General features: G+C 35.3%; 1 protein-coding gene across 7 annotated transcripts in view; it reads right to left on the reverse strand.

Moving 5' to 3' along the window:
* Positions 1 to 22,376, reverse strand: part of FOXP2 (forkhead box P2) — a 572,651-nt gene that overhangs the window by 382,839 nt on the left and 167,436 nt on the right. For 6 of the 7 annotated variants that reach the window (XM_046021110.1, XM_046021114.1, XM_046021113.1 and 3 more), the window contains one exon: positions 20,356 to 20,446. The exons of the other annotated variant lie outside the window; for it this stretch is intronic. The gene's annotated coding sequence lies outside the window, so the exon portion shown is untranslated. The remainder of the gene's footprint in view (positions 1 to 20,355; positions 20,447 to 22,376) is intronic. 7 annotated transcript variants of the gene reach the window in all.

Below are 22,376 nucleotides of genomic sequence, written 5' to 3' on the forward strand. Positions count from 1 at the left end.
CAGTTTTATTAAGGTATTTAATACATCTATGATAATGGCTACAGCTTTAAAATGTAAAATGATGAATAACTGAAAAAAAATCTTCTGTTTTCCTCATTCTAGAAGCATCAGTTTATTTATGCTGTCAATGTTCTAATCTTACATACTTTAATTAATATTAGTTATTTTGTAAATTACTGATCATCATGGCATACAAAGTTTCCAAATGATCAACATGAACAGTAAAGAAACTAATTTCTCCAAAAATTTGAGATTAAAAGTATATTTTCAAACAGATAAAGATATACCAGTTTCAGATTTCTCAAGCATACCACCAATAGGAAAGGTTGACCATATTAAGGAAATATGAATAAAAATCAATTTTTGAGAAAGATTAAGTATAAAACAAAGGTAGAAAATGATCTACAAAGAGAGAGATAAGGCTGGTTATCAGAGGGCATGAAAGATGAATGCTTCCATCAAAGTTATTCTTGACTTCAGCGCTTTGGTCAAATAAGTCCTCTACTAAAATCCCTCAATGACTTTTTAGATCCACTTTGTGATATCTGAGATCCCCTTTAAAATATCAGAAAACTTTAATAAATACCTATTTTCCAAACATATTTTCTTTTTTTTTTTTAATTTTTATTTATTTGCCACAGAGAGAGAGAGGTCACAAGGAGGCAGAGAGGCAGGCAGAGAGAGAGGGGGAAGCAGGCTCCCTGCCAAGCAGAGAGCCTGATGCAGGGCTCGATCCCAGGACCCTGAGATCATGACAAGCTGAAGGCAGAGGCTTAACCCACTGAGCCACCCAGGTGCCCCCAAACATATTTTCAAATCTTCCCAAATGTAGATATTGTTAGCTTCTGTCATATTTTCTTATGTGTGTATAAGATTCTTCACAATCATGTGCAGTTAAAATTCCAAACAGCTCAACTCTTATCCTTTAAAAATCAAGTTTCACTTTATCTATGGAAATTACTTGTTTAACAGTAAATGATATGGATTTTATTTCAACTATTCATAATTATATTAGTTATCTACTGCTGTGTAACAAATTGCCACAAACTTAGCAACTTAAAGCAACATGTATTTATTATTCTAGAATCTCTATGAGTCAGGTGTCTGGACACAGCTGAGCGGTATCATCTGTCCAGGCTCTCACAAGGCTGCAGTTAAGGGTTGGCTGGGCTGTGTTCTTCCTGGAGCTCTAGATTCTCTTTTAAGCTTACACGACTATAGGCAGAATTCAGTTCCTTATGGTTATAAAATTTATAACCATTATAACGAGAGCTCCATTTTCTTGCTGGCTATAGGCCAGGGGTTGTCCTAGCTCCCAAGAGGCTGCTTGTGAGACACAGCAGTTTTTTAGGTACTCTCAAAACGCATTATCTTACTTCTTCACACATAGTATGATAATCTCTGACTCCAATTTGTTAAAATGGAGTTGTTTTTTTTTAAAAGATTTTATTTTATTTATTTGACAGAGAGAGATCACAAGTAAGCAGAGAGGCAGGCAGAGAGAGAGGAGGAAGCAGGCTCTCTGCGGAGCAGAGAGCCCGAAGCAGGGCTCGATCTCAGGACCCTGGGATCATGACCTGAGCCGAAGGCAGCAGCTTAATCCACTGAGCCACCCAGGCGCCCCAAAAATGGAGTTTTACATAACATAACTTATTCACAGGAATGACTATCGTACCACCTTTGCAATATTCAGTTGGCTAGAAACAAGTCACAGGTTCTGGCCTCTCTCAAAGAGAGTATAGTCACATTTGAGTATGTCTATTCCAATAATTCCTAGATTAAATCATTCCTAGATTAAAGTTATAAACTCGGGAATCAGACTGCCTTGGTTTAAATTCTGGCTCTACCCTTAAAAATTATTGATTATGTCTGTTTCTCCAACTTAAAATGGGATGACTTTATCTCCTCTTAAAGTAGTTGTGAGGTGCTGTTAATTAATCTAAAACAGCTTAGAGAAGTATCTGGCAAGTAGCAAGTTCCGTAGAATTTTGCATTAACTAAATTAATATTTGAACATCTATACACATTTCTAATAACCCCATATAAATATATATATACACACATATATATATGTGTGTGTGTGTATATATATATTTTTAAGGTTTTATTTATTTATTTGACAGAGAGAGATACAGTGAGAGGGAACACAAGCAAAGGGAGTGGGAGAGGGAGAAGCAGGCTTCCTGCCAACCAGGGAACCCAATACGGGGCTAGATCCCAGGACCCTGGGATCATGACCTGAGCTGGAGGCAGACCCTTAACAACTGAGTCACTTAGGTGCCTCATAACCCAATATATTTTACATTCAAAATTTCATACATTGTGACTGTAAAGATGTATATTGTCATTTCTCCGGATGTTTCGTATTTGCATATGTACAAATGTGTGCTCTGCCAACCAATGTAAGAACATGCGAATTCCTAAAGAGCATTTTAATTAGTTAACAAAGATCAAAATATGGAATTACATGCAAGAGGGCAGTCAATAAATATTGCTAAGTAATCATGATGGTAATTGAAATCTACAGTTAAAACTCAATAAAAGTAAGTTATGAGTTGACTTCTGCTAATCACCAGCCTCGGGGACTTACTTCTGCTTTCTATTATACCAATCACAAATGCTCAATTTCTCAAATATTATTATTTAGTGATGAGTGATACCTCCACACTTTTAATTACATTCAATGAGCTGACTAAAAAATTAGGTGGCAGACCACAGAGAATTTATACAAATGCCAAGTACTGCAGATTAGAGGAAATAACCTATTCTTTGGGATGTTGACCAGACCTTGAGACACAATGCAATCATCTAAGAAGGTAAATCTGAACAAACATTCTTAGAGGACTTCGATATGTTATCTGACAAAAGTCAGAGACTTTATTTTACATATTTACAAAATACAATACTTAAAATAGATCATAAAAGTCTAGCGCAAAATGCCTTTTTAAAAATCATTTTTCACCAATAAAGCATGGATCTGAACTTCAGAAAGATAAACAGACTTGTCTAAGTTCACAGATACTAGCAGAGACAAAGAACTCCAGTCTCTTAACATTGCAACTAAAGCTTCTCAGTAGAAGCCATACTGCCTTGGGAAGGGAGTTCTGGAAATTTATGAGAGAATTTTTCGTTTCAACAATTTGAAACACTGTTACCACACATGGGCAGGGGTTATATCTGCTAGTCATCTTGCAATAAAGAAGAAAACTACTACATCTTGCAAGACTTCTTCCAAACATTCATGAAAATAAAGAACTTGTGACTGGGCCTAACCTTATTTTACATATAAAATCCAAGGTATTTTTTCATGTTCTTCATATAAACTGAATTTATATGGAGTTCGGTAATACTGTAGATCAAGGTAATACTTATTTTCTTGAGAATTATCCCACTTTCACCATTTTGAGAAATAGCACTAATGATGGCTCATGTATTCTTTTATTTTTAGCTATCATAATTATAATTATTCTGCAAGTAGGACAACTCCATGACTACTTCATAAAATCTTCTAGTTTTGTCATGCCTGATCATTTACATTTTCTATTATACTGATTCTTGAAATTATATGTATCAAAACATATCTAAGAATTTCATTTCATATTAGTAAAGGGAAAATTACAAAATATTTGTTATAAATGGTGGACTTATGACTTAGAGTGTTAAGCAGCACTTAACCTACTCCATCCCTTCTTAGGATTAATTTTAGTTTATATAGGGAAAGGAATCCTTTCCAGGTTTTATAAATAACAATTCTAAAAGATAAGTCACTTAGGAGCTAATATTTAAGTGTTTTGAGAAGTTTATAGTACCAAGTAAAAAAATCCTCTATGGATGAAAATTACAATTTCTAAAGGCTTTTGAACCACATGATCTACAACAACATTGTCTTTAAAGGTATTAAAAATCCTGGGGACCTGGGTGGCTCAGTGGGTTAAAGCCTCTGCCTTCAGCTCAGGTCATGATCCCAGGGTCCTGGGAACCAGCCCTGCATTGGGCTCTCTGCTCAGCAGGGAGCCTGCTTCCTCCTCTCTCTCTGACTGCCTCTTGACCTACTTGTGATCTCTCTCTGCCAAATAAATAAAATCTTTAAAAAATAAATAAATAAAAAATAAAAAATAAAGGTATTAAAATCCTAAGCAGAAACACAAGCAAAGATACAATAAATCTTCATTCCTAGGAATGCATGAGCAATGGAGCTCTGATTAACCATATATAGCAGTAAATTACACACTAATTAGATAATTGTCACTGATAGACAATTTAATAATTATTTTCTATTTTTTAAATATCTTCCTTATTTTAAGAAAAAAATACATGTTCAATGAACAGAGTTAAATCATACAGAAAATTATAAATGAGAAAATGAAAAACTTAAAACTATCCCTTGGAAATAACCACTGGTAACATTTTGGTATATGCGTGTACATATATATATGTATATACGTACACACATACACACACACAAATATATATATAATCTAGATGTATTATGCATATTACATAAAAATATAATGTAAGACACATATATAATACACATATGTACCAAATATATATAGTATAGAATAGATACATATTTCAAGTAATTTTCCTTTGAATAATTAAGGAATTTAATCAAAACATGTTATTTTTGAGGTGTAACTGACATATTAGATTCAGGTGTGCAACACAGTAATTTAACATCTGTATATACTGCAGAACAATCACCACAGTAAGTATAGTTTCCACTGTCAAAATACAAAGTTAACATATTAAAGATTCTTTGTTTATTTATTGGAGAGAGAGAAAGCAGGGGGAGGAGCAGAGGGGGAGGGCGAGGGAGAGGGAGGAGGAATGAATCTCAAGCAGATTCTGCACTAAGCATGGAGCCCACATGGGGCTCCATGTCATGGCCCTGAGGTCGTGACCTGAGCTGAAGCCAAGCCAACTGAGCCATCCAAACACTACTGAAGTTAATATAATATTACTCACTATAACCCTCATGCTGTACATTATATCCCCATGACTTATTTTACAAATGGGAGTTTGTACTTCTGGAACCCCTTTGCCTATTTCTATACCCTGCCAAACTCTCCTTTCTGGTAATCACTAATTTGTTCTCTGCTTTTACAAATATGAGTTTCATTTTGTTTTGTTTGTTTTGTTTTTACAATTCCACATCTAAGTGAAATAATGTGATGTATGTCTTTCTCTAATTTATTTCACTTAGCATAAGAGCCTCAAGATCCATCCATGCTGTTGCAAATGGCAGTGTTTTATTCTTTTTAATAGCTGAATAGTATTCCAACGTGTGTGTGTGTGTGTGTGTGTGTGTGTGTGCGTGTGTGTGTACAGGCATAACTTGTTTTATTGTTCTTTGCTTTCCTGCACTTCATAGATATTGCATATTTTTCTTAATTGAAGGTTTGTAGCAACCCTGCACCAAGGAAGTCTATCAGCATCATTTTCCCAATTTTCCCAATTTGCTCACTTCATGTTTAAGTCACATTTTGATAATTCTTTCCACATTTCAAACTTTTTCATTATTATTTTATTTGCTATGGTGATCTGTGATCAGTAATTACAACTTGTTGAAAGCTCAGATGGTGGCTAGCATTTTTTAGCAAGAAAATATTTTTTTTATTTTTAATTTTTTTAAAAGATTTTATTTATTCATTTGAGAGAGAGAGAGTGAGAGAGAGCATGAGAGGGGAGAAGGTCAAGAGGGAGAAGCAGACTTCCCGTGGAGCTGGGAGCCCGATGCAGGACTTGATCTCGGGACCCTGGGATCATGACCTGAGCCCAGGGCAGTCACCTAACCAACTGAGCCACCCAGGCACCCAAGAAAATATTTTTTTAATTAAGCTACATACTACATACATATTTTAGATAATGCTATTACATACTTAATACACTACAAAATAGTACAAACATAACTTTCCTATGCACCGGAAAACCCAAAAATTCACTTGACTCATTTTATTGTGATCTTTGCCTTATTCTAGGGGTCTGGAACCAAACTCTTAATATCTCTGAGATATACCTGTACTACATCTTCCCTATCTATTCATCCATCAATAGACATTTAGATAGTTTCCATATCCTGGCTATTGTATGAAATGTTGCAAGGAACACAGGGGTGCATTTATCTTTTTGAATTAGTATTTTAATTTTCTTTGTATGGATACCCAGCAGTGGAATTGCTAGACCATATGGGTACTTGCATTTTTATTTTTTAAGGAACCTCCATACTTCTTTCCATAGGGGCTGTACAAACTTACACTCCCATCAATAAGGCACAAGACTTTCCTTTTTTTACATCCTAACCAATACTTATCTCCTATCCTTTTGGTAATAGCTAATTTGGTAGGTTTAAGATGATCTCATTGTGGTTTCCACTTACATTTCTATTTCCCTATTGATCAGTGACATTTAATCCATTTTGCGTTACTATGGTAAATGTAAGATAGTGGTTTAGTTTCATCCTTTTGCATCACTTTCCAGTTTTCCCAGCATCATTTATTGAAGGTATTGTTCTTTCCTCATTGCATAATCTTGCCTTTGCAAATGGCAAGATTTCATTATTTTTGACTGCCAAGTAGTATTCCATTGTATATTTATACCATTTCTTCTTCATCCATTCATCAGTCAATGGACACTTGGGATCTCTCCATAGTTTGGCTAATGTTGATAATTCTGTTATAAACATTGTAGTGCATGTGTCTCTTTGAATCAGCATTTTTATATCTTTTGGGTAAATACCTAGTAGTGCAACTGCTGGATCATAGGGTAGTACTATTCTTAACTTTTTGAGGAAACTCCATACTGTTTTTTCAGAATGGCTGCATCAGTCTGTATTCCCACCAACAGTGTAGGAGGGTTCCCTTTTTCAGCATCCTTGCCAACATCTGTTGTTTCCTGTGTTGTCGATTTTAGCCATTCTAACAGGTGTGAGGTAATATCTCATTGTACTTTTGATTTGTATTTCTTTGATAGCTAGCGATGTCGAGCATTTTTTTCATGTATCTGTTAGCCATCTGTATGTCTTCTTTGGAAAAATGTCTATTCATGTTGTCTGCCCATTTCTTAACCGGATTATTTGGTTTTGGAGTGCTGAATTTGATAAGTTCTTTATAGATTTTGGATACTAACACTTTATCAGATAATACTATTGGTGAAGTCTTTAGGGTTGTCTATATATGGTTACATGTCATCTGCAAATAGTGACAGTTTTACTTTTTCCTTTCTAATTTGTATGCCCTTTATTTCTTTTTCTTGCTAATTACTATGGCTAGGACTTCCAGTGCTATGTTGAATAAAAGTGGGGAGACTGGTTTCTTTCTTTTTCCTGATCTTAGAAAAAAACTTTAGCCTTTTACCATTAACTATGACAATGGCTTTGGGCTTGTCATATATGGCCTTATGTTGGAGTACATTTCCTCTATAATCATTTTATTGAGAGCTTTTATTATAAATGAATAGTGAAATTTGTCAGATGCTTTTTTAAGCATCTATTGAAATGATCATATTTTTATCCTTCATTTTGTTTACATGGTATATCACTTTGATTGATTTGTGGATGTTGAGTGATTCTTGCATTCCCTGGAATGCATTCCACTTGATCATGGTATATGATCTCTTTAATATTCATTGAATTCAGTTTACTAATACTTTGTAAGGCTTTTGGCATCTATGTGTATCCAGAATATTGGCCTGTAATTTTCTTTGTGTGGTTTGCTTGTTTGATTTTGGTATCAAGGTAATGTTGATTTCTTAAAATAAGTTTGGAAGCATTCCCCCCTCGTTAATTTTTAGAAGAGTTTGCGAATAGGTTAATCTTTAAATATTTGGTACAATTCACCAATGAAGCTATCTGCTCCTGGATTTTTGTTTGTTATTAAGTTTTTGATTACTGATACCATACCGATACCGATACCATTTCCTTGCTAGTGTATTCAGTTTTCTATCTCTTCATGATTCAGTACTGGAAGAGGGTAATTTTCTAAGAATTTATTCAGTTCTTCTGGGTTGTCCTGTTTGTTGGTATATAATTGTTTTAGCAGTCTCCTATGATCCCTGGCAGTTCCATGCTATCAGTTGTACCCTCTCCTCCTTCACTCCCAATTTTATTTGAGCCTTTTCTCTTTTACTGGTGATTCTAGCTATTGTTCATTAATTTTATCTTCTCAAGAACGAGCTCTTAATTTCACTGATCTTTTATATTATCTTTTTCATCTATTTCTACTCTGATCTTCCTTCCTTTTCCAGTGAGATTTTTTTACTTTCATTATGTTCTCTTGGTATTACTTAGTGCCATTTCTTTTCAGTTTTAAAGTCCCTTTAATTTTCTTAGAAGTCTTATTTAGTGGTGATGAATTCCTTTAGCTAGATCTTTCTTGTCTGAGGAACTCTATCTTTCCTTCAAATCTGAAGGACAGTCTTGCTAGGTAGGGTGTCATTGATTGGAAGTTTTTTCTTTTCAGTACTTCGAATTCATCAAACCACATCCTTCTGGTCTTCAAGTTTCTAAGACATCTGGTGATAGCCTTATGGGGATTCCTTTGGATGTGACAATTTATTTTTCTCTTGCTGCTTAAAAGATTCTCTCTTTATCTTTACATTTGACATTTTAATAATCATGTGCTTTGGAGTGAATCTCTGGGTTCCTCTTATTTGGAACTCCCTGGACTTCCTGAACCTGGATGTTTGCTTCCTTCATAGGGAAGTGTTCAGCCATTTCTTCTTCAAATAAGCCTTCTGCCTGTCTCTCTCTCTCACTCTCCTCTTTCTGAGACCCCTAAAATGTAGATTTTATTCTGCTTGATGCTGTCCAGCAGGTCCCTTAAGTTGTCTTTATTTTTTAAAATTCTTTTTTTCTTTTTACTGCTCTGTCTGGGTAAGATGTGCTGTTTTGTCTTTCAGCTTGCTAACTCATTCTTCTACTCTACCCAGACTGCTGTTGACCCCCTCTAAGGTATTTTTCACTTCAGTTATTGTATTTTTCAGCTCTGTGACTTCTATTCAGTATTTCTTTATACTTTGTGTCTCACTGTTGAACTTCTCACTGTGTTTATCCATTCACTGAACTGGAGTTCAGTTCAGTGATCATCTACATCACAATTACTTTGAATTCTTTATCAGGCAGGTTACTTATCTCCATACCATTAAGGTCTTTTCCTGAGGTTTCATCTCATTTTTTCATTTGTTACATACTTTTTTGTGTCTTCACTTTGCCTGACTCTCTGTGTTTCTTTCCATATATTAGGTAAAGAAGCTACCTCTGTTAGTTTCAAAGGAGTGGTCTTGTGTTGGTGATAAATCTTCTCTTCAACCTTGCCGTAGGTTGGTGGTCTCTTGAAACTTTGTGGTTGTCTAAACCACCTGATTCATTCTGATATGTTCCCATTGTTGAGGGTGTGCCAAGACCTGTCAGACTTTCAAAGCAGGAATCTCATTTAGCCCCTAGTTTTGGGCTGACTGGAACCCAGCCCCTCAAGCAGCGTTTTCTGAAGTATGGAAATTATATATAGTCCTGTAGGGCCACAATCTTAATCTCTTCTGGCCTCTTTCCCAGGATCCACAGAGCTATCCCTGGGGTGACAGTTGCAAAAGTAAGAGCTCCAGATGAGCCTATAAACTTTCTAGAAGGTCTTGTTGAATTGTAGGAAGGCTAAAAATGTATACAAGGATGGTGTCTCCCTGCTTATGTTCCCTGGGTGTGTCTTCTTAGACTCTAGTTCTTGAGAAATCTTAAGTCTGACCCTCGGGCTGAAATACAGGCTAAGGAAATAGGCCTTTATCACAGGAAGACTGGGATTATGTTTCAGTGTGCTATCTGTTCAGTGCTCTGGGCTGGTGGCCTACCAAGAAATGTCTTTCCAATTATTACCTTTCTGTGGACCTTGGGAATGCAGCCGCTTTAGCCACAGGAATAGGTGATCAAGGGGGCATCTCCTGTGTGACTGTATACATCGGCTGGCTTTAGCTAAGTAGCTAGAGAGGGTGGGGGTTAGGGCACACTCGCTAGCTTCATAAAGGCAGGAAGAAAATGTCTTGACAGCATTCACCCATGGTTTCTGGAATATAACGGAAGTATCTTATCTGTGCACAGCTCTAAGCTAGGAGCAGGCGAATGCCATGGCTGCTAGCACTTACCAGCCCCAGCCAGGGCATGGGAGAGTGCTGTGACTGTCTGGACTCTCTGGCTTCAGCAAGGGAGCAGAATGGTGCCACATTCAAGTTCACTCATCTAAGCTAGCAAGGCTGGTGGAGAGTGTAAACACTGACATCCACCAGTGCCTTGGTCTCTGAAGAGAGTTTCAGCACTTTCCCCCTCCTGCAGATTCTCTAAGGATTTTATTTTTGTGTAATCTTTATAACCAAAGTGAGGCTCCAACCCTCAACTGCGAGATCAAGAGTTGCACGCTCCACTGACTGAGCCAGCCACATGCTTTTAGATAGGCAAATAGATGTCCTTCATATACAGTCTAGCACTTTTCAAACTTTTTTTGGTAGTTTTTCTAGGTCTTAGGGCAAGTGAGACTATACACAGCCCTTTAAAAGGGACTCTTGGTTTCCTTCAACACTTTGGGTCCCTTTAACATCAGCCCTATTGGTTTAGTAAGCCAGACATTTTGGGGGCTCATCTCTCCTGTGCAGATCCCACGGTTTGGTGTGGCTGAGCCCCAACTTTTCAGTCCTCTGGGGGAAGCACCAGACTGGTGAGATCCATCCCTACTGGATGTCACTATACCAGGGGAGGTGGGGGTAAGACGGTATTATGTACCTCTCCTGTCTTGATGTGGTATTTTTATCCTTCATTGTGAAGAAGTAACTCATCTAGTTTTCAGATACTTCTCAGAGGTAAATAATCCATGTGTAGCTATAGATTTGGAGTGTCCATGGGAGGAGGGGAGTTCAGGATCTTCCCATGACACCATTTTATGGAAGTCCTCCTAAATTAAGACCTATGTTTCTGAAATAGTGCTGTACAAAATGCATTACTAACTTACCTCAATATTCTTTGTTAGTCCACTGTTGAGATAAGATATAATTTATCTAACTAGTTTCCTTTGCCATGGTTAGTTAGGTTGATTCCTTATCTGTGATACAAGGAAACATAAGAATCCATATATCTAATCACCTAATTTGTAACAAGACAACAAGAAGTTGAGCCAGAGCAGCAGCTATCTTCAGATGAGGTAGGCGGGGGAATGGTGGTTTAAATCTCTTTTCCATTCCCTTCAAAATCCCACCAAGAATGACATTTCATCTTTGTGTGTGTACATGGAAGAGGAAATGGAGGGGGGGTGCGAGGAAGGGGTGTAGGGATAGATGCTAAAAAAATTGGGATAAGCTTTCCTGTAAGAAAACTTCTCAAAAATTTCTAGGAATGTTGCCATGCCATTTAATAGTGTAAATGGCTATTATGTAATTCTTTTATTTTCTTAAATTATTTTCTGAAAACAAAACACAGAAACCACTTTTCTATTTCTTTAATAACCTTTTTGAACTGTGGAGAGGTAAACCCCATCCCTGTTTTCCCCATGAGCTCCTCAGTCTACCTCACTAAACTGATCCTTTATTATGCAATAGAGATCCCCATTAAGTGTAAGACTGGTAAGGGTACAGCTCTTCAAATAATGATTAAGATGGATATATTAGAATATTTGCACGTTTAAGTAACAAAAAATCTAAATAAAAAAGTATTAAACAAAAAGGGAAGTTACTATCTCACTGGAATAAGAGGTAAGGAGAACTCTAGATATAATAAGTCAATTAAATACCAAATTTATTTCTTAATGAAGTCATTTAACATTGTTTAATATTATAATATAATAATACAATATAATATATAATAACATATTATATATAATATAGATATTATTATAATATATAATATAATATAATATAATAATATAAACAAACAATTTCTGACAAGGGAATGGAATTATCATAATTGATCAAAACTAGTTAGCATCTACCTGTTGGACCTGGGAATAGGGTCAGTTTCTCATGAAGTATATGCTACGTAGAAAAACAAAGCTTATCTCAATAACATCAGGGTTCTGCTGGCAGAGAAGAAAAGATGTTGGAGCAAAAACCAATAGTGTTTGCTTCAAGCAGAGTGACCATACTTTCTCATCCCAAGACAATTCCAACGGATACTTGTTATCTAGGATAAATAATAATAGCATCCTTCTTATCCTCTGAAGTGTCCTGGATGATGTATAAAATGGTCATTGGCTAGAAGGTGCATATTTATCAAGATTTTGGCCTTAGGTTTTAATTAAGCTCTAAGTTAATTAAATACCTTTGTAATAATAGTATATGAACATTGCTAAACCTATAGTAAAAACAAAAACAAGGTTTCAGATTGCATGGTCAGCTGCATAAAATTTTAAAGTAATTATGAAGCAATCCCTTGCAACTGAAAGAAGAAAGGTGATTTATTTTAAAATATATCCAACAATTCAGAAATTAACTCATTTAGACTATGCGAGCTTCCAAACAGTGAATATACAGAGTGATAAACTGGCCAATAAACCTCTTTATGTTTAAATACATAGTACATTTTGGGCCACAAGTAGAACCACAAGAGAAGAAGGACTGTTCAACAGTCCTGGAAATAGAGCACTGGAGTTTTAGACCTAGTGTGCCTTAGTTCACATCTTAGTTGTGCCACACATGAACTGTAAAACACTGAGCAAATTATTTTATCTTTCTGGGCCCCCTCATTCTTCTATAACTGGGGACAATAATGGTCTCTACTCAAAAGTAGTTAATTCATAGGTTGTATTAAATGAGTTAATGCTAGTGAATCACTTAGAAGAGTACTTGGTACTAAATAATAAATGGTAGCAGTAGTAGTAGTAGTAGTAGTAGTAGTAGTAGTAGTAGTAATGTCATCATGATCAACAACAACATCATGACTATCACATGGAGCCCAGGGAGCTGTCTGAAGGGAAATAGACATTTTTTAAAAATTTCTTTTCAGCCTAACAGTATTCATTGTTTTTGTACCACACCCAGTGCTCCATGCAATAGGTGCATGGTTCCTGGTTCCCCCAACCTCCCACCCCCTGCCCTTTCAAAACCCTCAGGTTGTTTTTCAGAGTCCATAGTCTCTCATGGTTCACCTTGGGGGGAATAGACATTAACCCCAAAAGCACAAACGTTTTCCCAAAACTAGTAATGCACAGAGACAATAAAATATTCTGAAAAGCAGAATTAAGTGTGAAGGCAAAGCAGGAACAAAGGGTGACCAGAGAGGAGGTAGAAAGAAATCAAGAGTGAGATCAGGAATGGACTCATGAGATGGACCTCTTCCACTTAAATTCCTCTTATCCGCAGTCGGGCATATTGCCAAACATCTAGCATATATTTTTAAAGGGACTAAGGCTTCTCAGCATCTCAGAATAATGTTCTTCTCATTTCAAGGCAGCATTTCTTAAAACACAAGTTCCTGAAGGCAGGTTCACATTGAAAACCAAAATCTCAAAGGAAATAAATGGTTGGAGACCAGAGTAAATGGGATGTAGTTCTGGATAGAGGAATGGACTTCAACATATCTGAATAACCAGAGAGAAATATGTAAAGAATATAACAAGGAAGATAAATATAAAATAAACGGCACTTGAACACTAAGAATATAACATTACTTAATACTGAATAACTAATTATACTTCCAGCCTTACTCTACAAAAAAAACTGAAATGTGAGTAAAACTTCTCTTCCAGTTCACTCACAAGAAAACATGAAGCATGCAGTCCGAGATACCCCAAACCCTGACACTGACTGAGTTCTCTGGAGGAAAAAGGGTCAAATTTATGGTTAAGAACTAGAGATTCCTTAAATGAAACAAGATGGGATCCAGGAGAGACAAACCATAAGAGACTCTTAATCTCACAAAACAAACAGAGGATTGTGGGGGGAGGGTAGGGAGAGGGTGGAGAGGTTGTGGAAATTGGGGAGGGTGTGTGCTATGGTGAGTGCTGTGAAGTGTGTAAACCTGGTGATTCACAGACCTGTACCCCTGGGGCTAATAATACATTATATGTTAATTTAAATTTTTTTAAAAAAAGAACTAACGATTCTTGATAGATAGTGCTATGTATAATGGTAAAAAAGACTGTCAAATAGTTAAGATGGCTCATTGTTTCGATGAGAATAAAATGCATGTGTTGTATCTAATTGATGACAGAGTTAGTTGAAATCGTTATAACATAAATAGTTCATAGCCGTGAGAACTGATGGTCTATTGGGTACCTGGAGACAAGAAAAACGTATTTAATGGATATAACTAAAAAGTAAGCAAGAATCATTATCAAGGAATTAAGTGAATAAAATGTATCAGCAAATTTTTAAAATGAACTATACATTCAAGAGGGGGTATAAACTAAAACTATTTTGCATTTGGAAAAAACACAAGAGAAATTACAGAAGAAAGTATTTATGTGACAGATTCTTTATAAGGTTGAAGAGAAACGCTGTATTTAATTAGCAAATTCAGAAACTTTTCCAACAAAACCCTTTTATTGATCTTTCTTCTGTAAATATTTACTTTTAATCTGATCTAGGCAATCAAGTAAGAGATCTTCATTTGTCTGCATCAGACTTTTCACATATCTTTAGGAAGTACTCAGATCCTTATAATTTACAAATTAAATATGTCAATATATATTATATGTTATCATATATTATTTTCATTATAATTTCACAGAATTCAAGATGCTAAGGTCACTTGAACTTCTTTTTTCCTCCCAAATTATTTCAGATGATAATATACACAAAACACATATTTTAAAATTCTTTATACAAACCTAATAGTTATGTAAAAGAAAAAAAAAAAACTTCATAAGACTGTTTCCCAAAAAAGGTTGCTCTCATGTGAACACACACGCTTAAGTAATAAATAAAATACTCAAGATTACTAGCATATTTTAGTAGGCTAAGGTTTACTGTTATTTTCCAATCTTAAGATTCTAGAGTGCACTTTGGCAAATCCATTCATTTTTGTTGTTTATTAAATTCTCTGAGGCTACTGATCCATGTGCTTAAGCAGAAAAAGGCAAAGAAAAAAATCATCACAATATTGTAGTCTCCAAAGTTTTTATTCACATTACTTTCTTACAGAGGACCCGTTGCTTAAGACCAAAAATAATATGGCAATTGAGAATTATGGTTGACATTTAATTGTAGGGACAAAAATGAATATTTAGGTCCAATATAACAAGGATATTTATCCCTTGATATACTGAACATAAAAAGTATTCACATCTGTTTCACCACTTTGCCTTCATGGGCTTAAACCTACCAAATTATTCCGTTTGATTTCAGAGAATTCTCATATGGCAATCTATTTTATTTACTTTATCTTCAATAAAATGGTTCAGTGAGCATTAGCAACTCTGAGACACAAGTTTCGATCAGTCTTGAGGCAAAGGCGTCAATCTATATTAGACCTACTGTGTTGTGAGTCGCAGCTAGAAAGTTGGATAAGGCAGAGCAACAGCGAACATGAGAGCCAGACCTAATAAAGCCAGGGTGAAGAGAGAGAAAGGTCTCCCCAGGCTCTCCCATGCATCACTTATACAATGCCGGGTGCTGGGTTCAACACATGAAGAGCTCCTTAATAAGGCTGACAGCTCAAAGAAGGCTTCAGCCTCCAACTTTATTTTACATGACACCTACAGTAACAGTCCTCTGTTCTCCAGCAGACAATAGTAAAAACTGGAATTGCCAATAGCTAAAAATGAGGGTTTTTTATTCACCCCACAGATATAATACAGGGGTGGAAAACCTAAAAAAAAAAAAAAAAAAAAATCAAGCTGCAACACATTTCTTCTACAACATTTTCATACAATTACTAATGTAACAGTAGTTTCAGTGGACCTTTCCTTCAAATTTGAATGACATTTTAAATATAGCTGCTGGATCAGATTTTAACCACAAAACCATCAGTAGGTTTGAGCAACAACTCATTTTGGAAAATGATATCATTAAAGACTAATTCCAAGAAATGTGGGGCAGGACCAATAGATGCCGTGAAAATGTCTCCCAAAGCACAAACTTTGTAATAAGTGATGCTGGTTCATATCTGAAATGGGCTGTAAAAAGCAGATTATTGTAATGGTATTCTTCCCAGCAAATAAGACCATTAAAAATGTACTTAATGTTCAGTTGAATTGAAAAGCAAGCCAGTTAAAATCCATATTTTGCTGTTGTGTATAATGGTATCAGAAACTTCACCGGCGGATCGCTCCAAACCACAAACTTAAAATTATAAATATGAACTCTCTTTTTTCGATAGAAATAAGTTTCCACCTTTTTAAAATATAATGCTGTTTTTCTGCTCAGGTTCTATGATCATAGTAAAATCAGTAAGAGTGAAATTTGGAATGACAGTTTAATACAAATTTATTTTAAAAATGTTCTAATATTTGCAGATATATACTTCTCAACCCATTTTTCTGGAGACCAAATGTATTATATTTCTAGAGAATTCAACATTGCAAAGCAAAACACCCCAAATATGTGTTCATATATCTAGATGATTCCATATAATTCTGCCCTTTACAATACTATAAGAACATTGAAGAAGAATAACAGAAAACTAGTATGATAGGTTAGTAGAATAGATTCTGCAAGCTCAGATTCTTTAAGAGTATTTTAACTAATCCAAACAGCTATTCTACAAAAGAACCAGTACCAGACCAGCATCCAGACCTACTGAACGCCAAGAAAGCACAGTTCCCCAACACTGATGTGATCAACAGGCAAGGGATTAGAAGGGGCCTCTGCATATTAGAAAAATCAGTATTTCGGGTGAAATCTGAACATTTCATATTTTCCTCTTACCTGGCTCACTATCTTACAAATATACATGCTTATCAAATTACATTTACTCTGAAGACCATATATTCAGTACAATATTAATCCTTATATTCCCCACGAAGCCAAGGACAGTGATGAAATTTGTGGAAAGCTATGATACCGTGCGGGAAAAGTCCTGGGCTGGCTGAAAAGGAGGAAAGGAACAGGACAATTACAGTGAAAGAGATAGAGATGTAAACATGCTTTAAAGAGACAGATAAAGGGAAAAAACAATAGGATGTGAATTGACAAAAAAAGTGGGCAAATGTAAAGCCAGCGATTCAAGGCATCTATATCAGAATAATGGAGAGAAAAGGTTAGTATTTGGGTTTTGGCAGATTCTGGAGAGTATAAAATACCAGGGTAGGCTGCATTTAGCCTTTGGTTAGCCGGCATGAAAAAAAATTTTTTTAATGTTTGCTATGCCCTTTGTACGAATGTATACATGTAATCCCCAAGCCTATTCTGTGAAGGAGGTACTATTATCTCTATATTCTAGATTCTGAAATTAAGGATTAGAGAGTTTAAATGGTGTGTCCAAGATTTCACATACAGTAAGTTTGTCCTGGACCCATGATTCAAATCTAGGCAATGTGACTTCCAAGCCTCCATTCTCAAATATAGCCTATATACCTGCAATTTTGTTCACTCTATTTTTTTGCTAAGCAATGTCAGCATGCCATGAGTAGGAATCACTGACCCAGACCCTCGTCAGCCAAATCGGCTTCCTTTTTGGTCCATTTACTACTTTTCAATAACTTAAAAATTTGAGCAAATAAATTGTGATGTATGATGCTTTATTTTCAGCAAGTATTTATGAGCTTATAGCAATTTCTCTAAGTGTGAGAAAAAAGTTTATTTCTAATACACTGAAATAACTAAAACTTACGTCTTAATTGCATTTAATAGTCTTATGATGGAAACTCTGAAAATAATTGTGACCATGATGATGTAAGACACACACATATATACCTGCACTCAGCCAACTACCCACTGACCCATACACACAATGGGTCTTGTTTCCGAAGTGTAGTGGTTATAACGTTCGCCTGACACACAATGGGTCTCAGTTGTAAGTTAATACGAAACAACATTTTAGTTACCATTTTAGAAGTAGAGGCTAGGGTAAGTTATTTAACCTCTCTGGGAGATAATGGGGATAATGCTAAACAAATTGCTTAAAAGAGGAAGTTCAACCAAGTATTCTCTTTAGGGATTTGGGGTGGAGGGGAGGGAACACAACAGTGGCAACCGAAGGAAAAAAACAAGTATTTCTTGAAAATAGCTATGTATTATGTGCTAATTTTTTTACAATAATCCAGCAAACTGTTATTTCTGTCCCGCTTTTACAGTTTGAAAACTGATATGCAACAATTTAAGGAAATTAACCAAAGTTTATTAAAAATGCTAGCATATGGCCAGAGGGATGCAAAGCCCTATCTACCTGACTTCCCAATCCTTGCCTCTCCATCATTCCACTCTTCTCTTGTCATAATGCCTCCAGCTCTAGTGTTTTATATATATATATTTTTTCTATATATAGTATATATATTATATATTATATATAATTTATATATTCTATATATATATATAGAATATATATAATTCTATATATTCCCAAGGGGAAAAAAAACCCAACACTTTTTCAGAATGTATTTTTTTCATTAAGATGAACCACTGCCATTTTGCATATGCATTATTTCCACCAATATGTGGCTGGTCTTCATTTAAAAATATAAAAACTACTAAAAGTATATGCCTAGAAAAAGTCTAATTAGCAAGTTCCAGAAGCAGTTTTGAGAACTAACTTAAAACACAATTATGTTTCCCTTCTGGGAAAAAGATTCTATTTTCCAAAAATCATTTCTTTCATGGTTCCATGATGTTCATTGTCAGGTAACTCCCACTTACATGTCTTAAATCGCCCTACTATTATTAAAACAAATGTCCTATTACTCAAAAAATGAGGATTTAAATATTAAAAGGTCTTACAAAGATGGAATATATCAATAAAGCCATTGTCTATAGTAAGCATAAATTACTTAACCCAGATATTCTATTATTACCTAATTGTTTATTATTTATTATTAACTATAAAACCACAACAAGCTATATTAATTTTTCCAAATCATTTAAATTCTTTGTGTTTCAGTATTTCTACTTACTAAACAAAGTATAATAAGGTCATCCTTATGTCATAAGCAATGCAAGAGTAAAATTAATGAGTTTAGTGAAAGTAAAATGAATAAAAAGTTGCTAAAGTGCTTTAAAAATCTTAAATCCTAAATAAATGCATAATCATTTTCTTTCTGAATCTGGCAAAATAATAAAGTTGGTACAAAACAAGAAGTCCACAGGCAAAATAGTAGGTAAAATGCCTGAGAAATATTTGGCTATATAATTCAAGGACACTGAAAAAATAACTCTTAGGTAAGGTAAGGAACCTCTCTCTGGAGAAAGTTTTAGAAATGGGTAGAGCAATACAGGCAGAACAATGAAGATCCTGAGACCTGTCCCACATTTTCTGTGAACCCCTTTGATAAAGAATTCTGGGGTGGGGTAGGAAAGAAATAAAAAGTAATTCAGAAGAAACCAGATGTCATGTTTCCCTTCTCTTTGAGGTTAACTCTAGGGTGAGAAATGATATAAACTTCTCACTTAAAGTTTCTTTCAGTTTTCTTTTTATAATTAGATTTTTACAGATTTGGCCAGCTATAACATACTGCTTAATTGACACCACAGTTCAGCGGTGACACTGAAAAAATTACTTTACAGAAACATTATATATTGCATAAGAGTGGGAAATAAATCTACATCTCTTAGAAATGCATCTCATGTCAGGTCTGTGGCCCTTGCTTTATACCAAACAACGGATTTAATGTTCTCTAAATTGACACTGCAAACATCAAGGAAAACTCTCACTAGATTTAAAGAAGTACACATCAAAAACAAACAAACAAAAACAAATGCTTTCTAAACAGCTGACATGCTGGATCTCAAAAAGTTTTTAAGAAAAAAATCAAAGTTTCCAATAAATAAATCATTGCCAGTACATTATTCTATTTATTTTTTGGCATTTCTAGACTCCCCCAAAAACCTCAATAGCAACTCAATCTTAATAAAGTAATACTGAAAACATCAGTATAAAAAAAAACCACATAATGATAACCAAAAACAATCCAAGAGCTTCTCTTGACTAGTCATTTCCTTTCAATATTTCAAAACCAAATTCATCTTCTGCATAAACTTGTAATAATAAAAAAAAAAAGAAACCAAGTTTAACAGGAAGGAAAGCACAGCAAGAAGGAAATGGGAACAGCAAGAGAAGAGAAAATGGTAAATATTTTCATAGTCATACTTGACAAGTCTCTGTGGTTCACTGATAACTTTTTTTAACATTTGGGCAAAGACACCTAACCAAAAAATTAAAGAATAAAATAAACACTAGAAAAACAGACAAAAGCACAATGAACCAAAAAGAATTATTATGAGAAGGCCACTTACAAATTTCTCCCAGATCTTCCACAAGACTTTTGAGTCAACCTTGATACAGAGTCCTAGGTAAACTCAATCCCAGCATCACATTAGAAAAGCCCTGTTAATAGAAAAAAATAACTGTTACTGCTTTAAAAATTAATTTTAAATTTATGTCACAATTAGTTCAACGACTTCATAGAACATAAAACATACTCAACCGCAAATAAAGATAATTGTTAATGTATTCATTGCTTTGGAACTCTTCAAATGTGTATGAAAATGCTTTTCTACATTTTAATTTTGAAAAGTTCAAATCCATTGTTTGGACCAAAGCAAGGACCTCGGAGACAGCATGAGATACATTTCTAACAGATGCAGATTTTATTTCCACTCTTACATTGATTTGGCAGGTTTAAACTTTCGGTGATTAAATTTTATAATTTATAGAATGCAATTATTTATGTCTCAAGATTCCCAACTGAAAACATGACTGATTTCAATTGCCTCTTCAACACATACTTAATGAGCTTTGTAGGCCTTTCCACAATTAACAAATTGGTAGTAAGCATTTTCTCCTTATAATTGCAACGGAAGTGTTATTACCTTAATAGTTATTTGAGTGAGTATTTCCTAGACCCATTTCCTACTTAACGACTCTCTTTTCTAGTCTCCTTCTTTAATCTGAAAGATTTAGCTCATACCTTTCTTAGGCTAAAATAAGTGTTCTTAAGGACCAACAAAATTATAGAATTTAAGATTGACATGCCAACTTGATGGATTGGTATGGACCACATGGAAAGCTGTATGGAGATTAAACCTGAGTCTAGCAGGAAGGAGTCCTGTATTCTATTAGCAATGTCTTCCATATGCATTGAAAAGGATGAATGATATCCTATACCCTTTAGACATTTTACTAATTACTAAATTGTTCCCAAACACTTCTGACTAAAAATCCTTTCTTCCAATGAAATCTTAGTGATGGGTCAACTAATTACACAGATAAAAACAAAATATTCTGATTGAATCAGAACTCCCAACACTCAGTACCACCCCTGTTCTTTTCCCAGGTACCTTGGGGGTATTCTACAAAGTCTTAAGTATTCCGCAAAGCATAGCTTGAAACCATTGTTTTAGTTATCAACGTAACTCAAAGTCACAAAAATTAAGGTAATTCAAATGCCTGTTCTTCACATTCTAGCAGTCTTTCTGTATTGCTTCTGTTGTTCATTTTTCTCTTAATGATAAAATTTTGCACATGAGCACGCTCCCCTCTTGATCTTCCTTGTGTTAATCTTTCTTTCATAATAATTTTTTTGCCTGCTATATGCCACAAAAAAACCCCAGATTTCTTATTAATAGGCAGCAATCTAAATTATTTCCTAATTCTATATTGGCTTATTTTCTCCTTCCCACTTTCACAGATATCAAATTTTCTTGTCAATCTATAAATTCTAGATTTTTTTTTTTAAAGATTTTATTTATTTGACAGAGATCACAAGCAGGCAGAGAGAAAGAGAGGAGGAAGCAGGCTCCCTGCCGAGCAGAGAGCCCGATGCGGGGCTCGATCCCAGGACCCTGAGATCATGACCTGAGCCGAAGGCAGAGGCTTTAGCCCACTGAGCCACCCAGGCGCCCCTAAATTCTAGATTTTTAAAGAAAATCCACAAACCCATTTTAAAAGTATATGCTATAGGGCCGCCTTTGGCTCTGGTCATGATCCCGGGATCCTGGGATCAAGACCTGCATGGGGCTCTCTGCTCAGTGGGAAGCCTGCTTCCCTTCCTCTCTCTCTGCCTGCCTCTCTACCTACTTGTGATCTCTGTCAAAAAAAAAAAAAAATAATAATAAAATATATTTTTTTAAAAAGTATATGCTATAGGGCGCCTGGGTGGCTCAGTGGGTTAATGCCTCTGCCTTTGGCTCAGGTCATGATCTTCTGGTCCTGGGATCGAGTCCCGCATCAGACTCTCTGCTCAGCCAGAAGCCTGCTTCCTCCTCTCTCTCTGCCTGCCTCTCTGCCTACTTGTGATTTCTCTCTGTCAAATAAA

The sequence above is a fragment of the Meles meles genome, chromosome 10, assembly GCF_922984935.1.
Source record: "Meles meles chromosome 10, mMelMel3.1 paternal haplotype, whole genome shotgun sequence".
NCBI lineage: Eukaryota > Metazoa > Chordata > Mammalia > Carnivora > Mustelidae > Meles > Meles meles.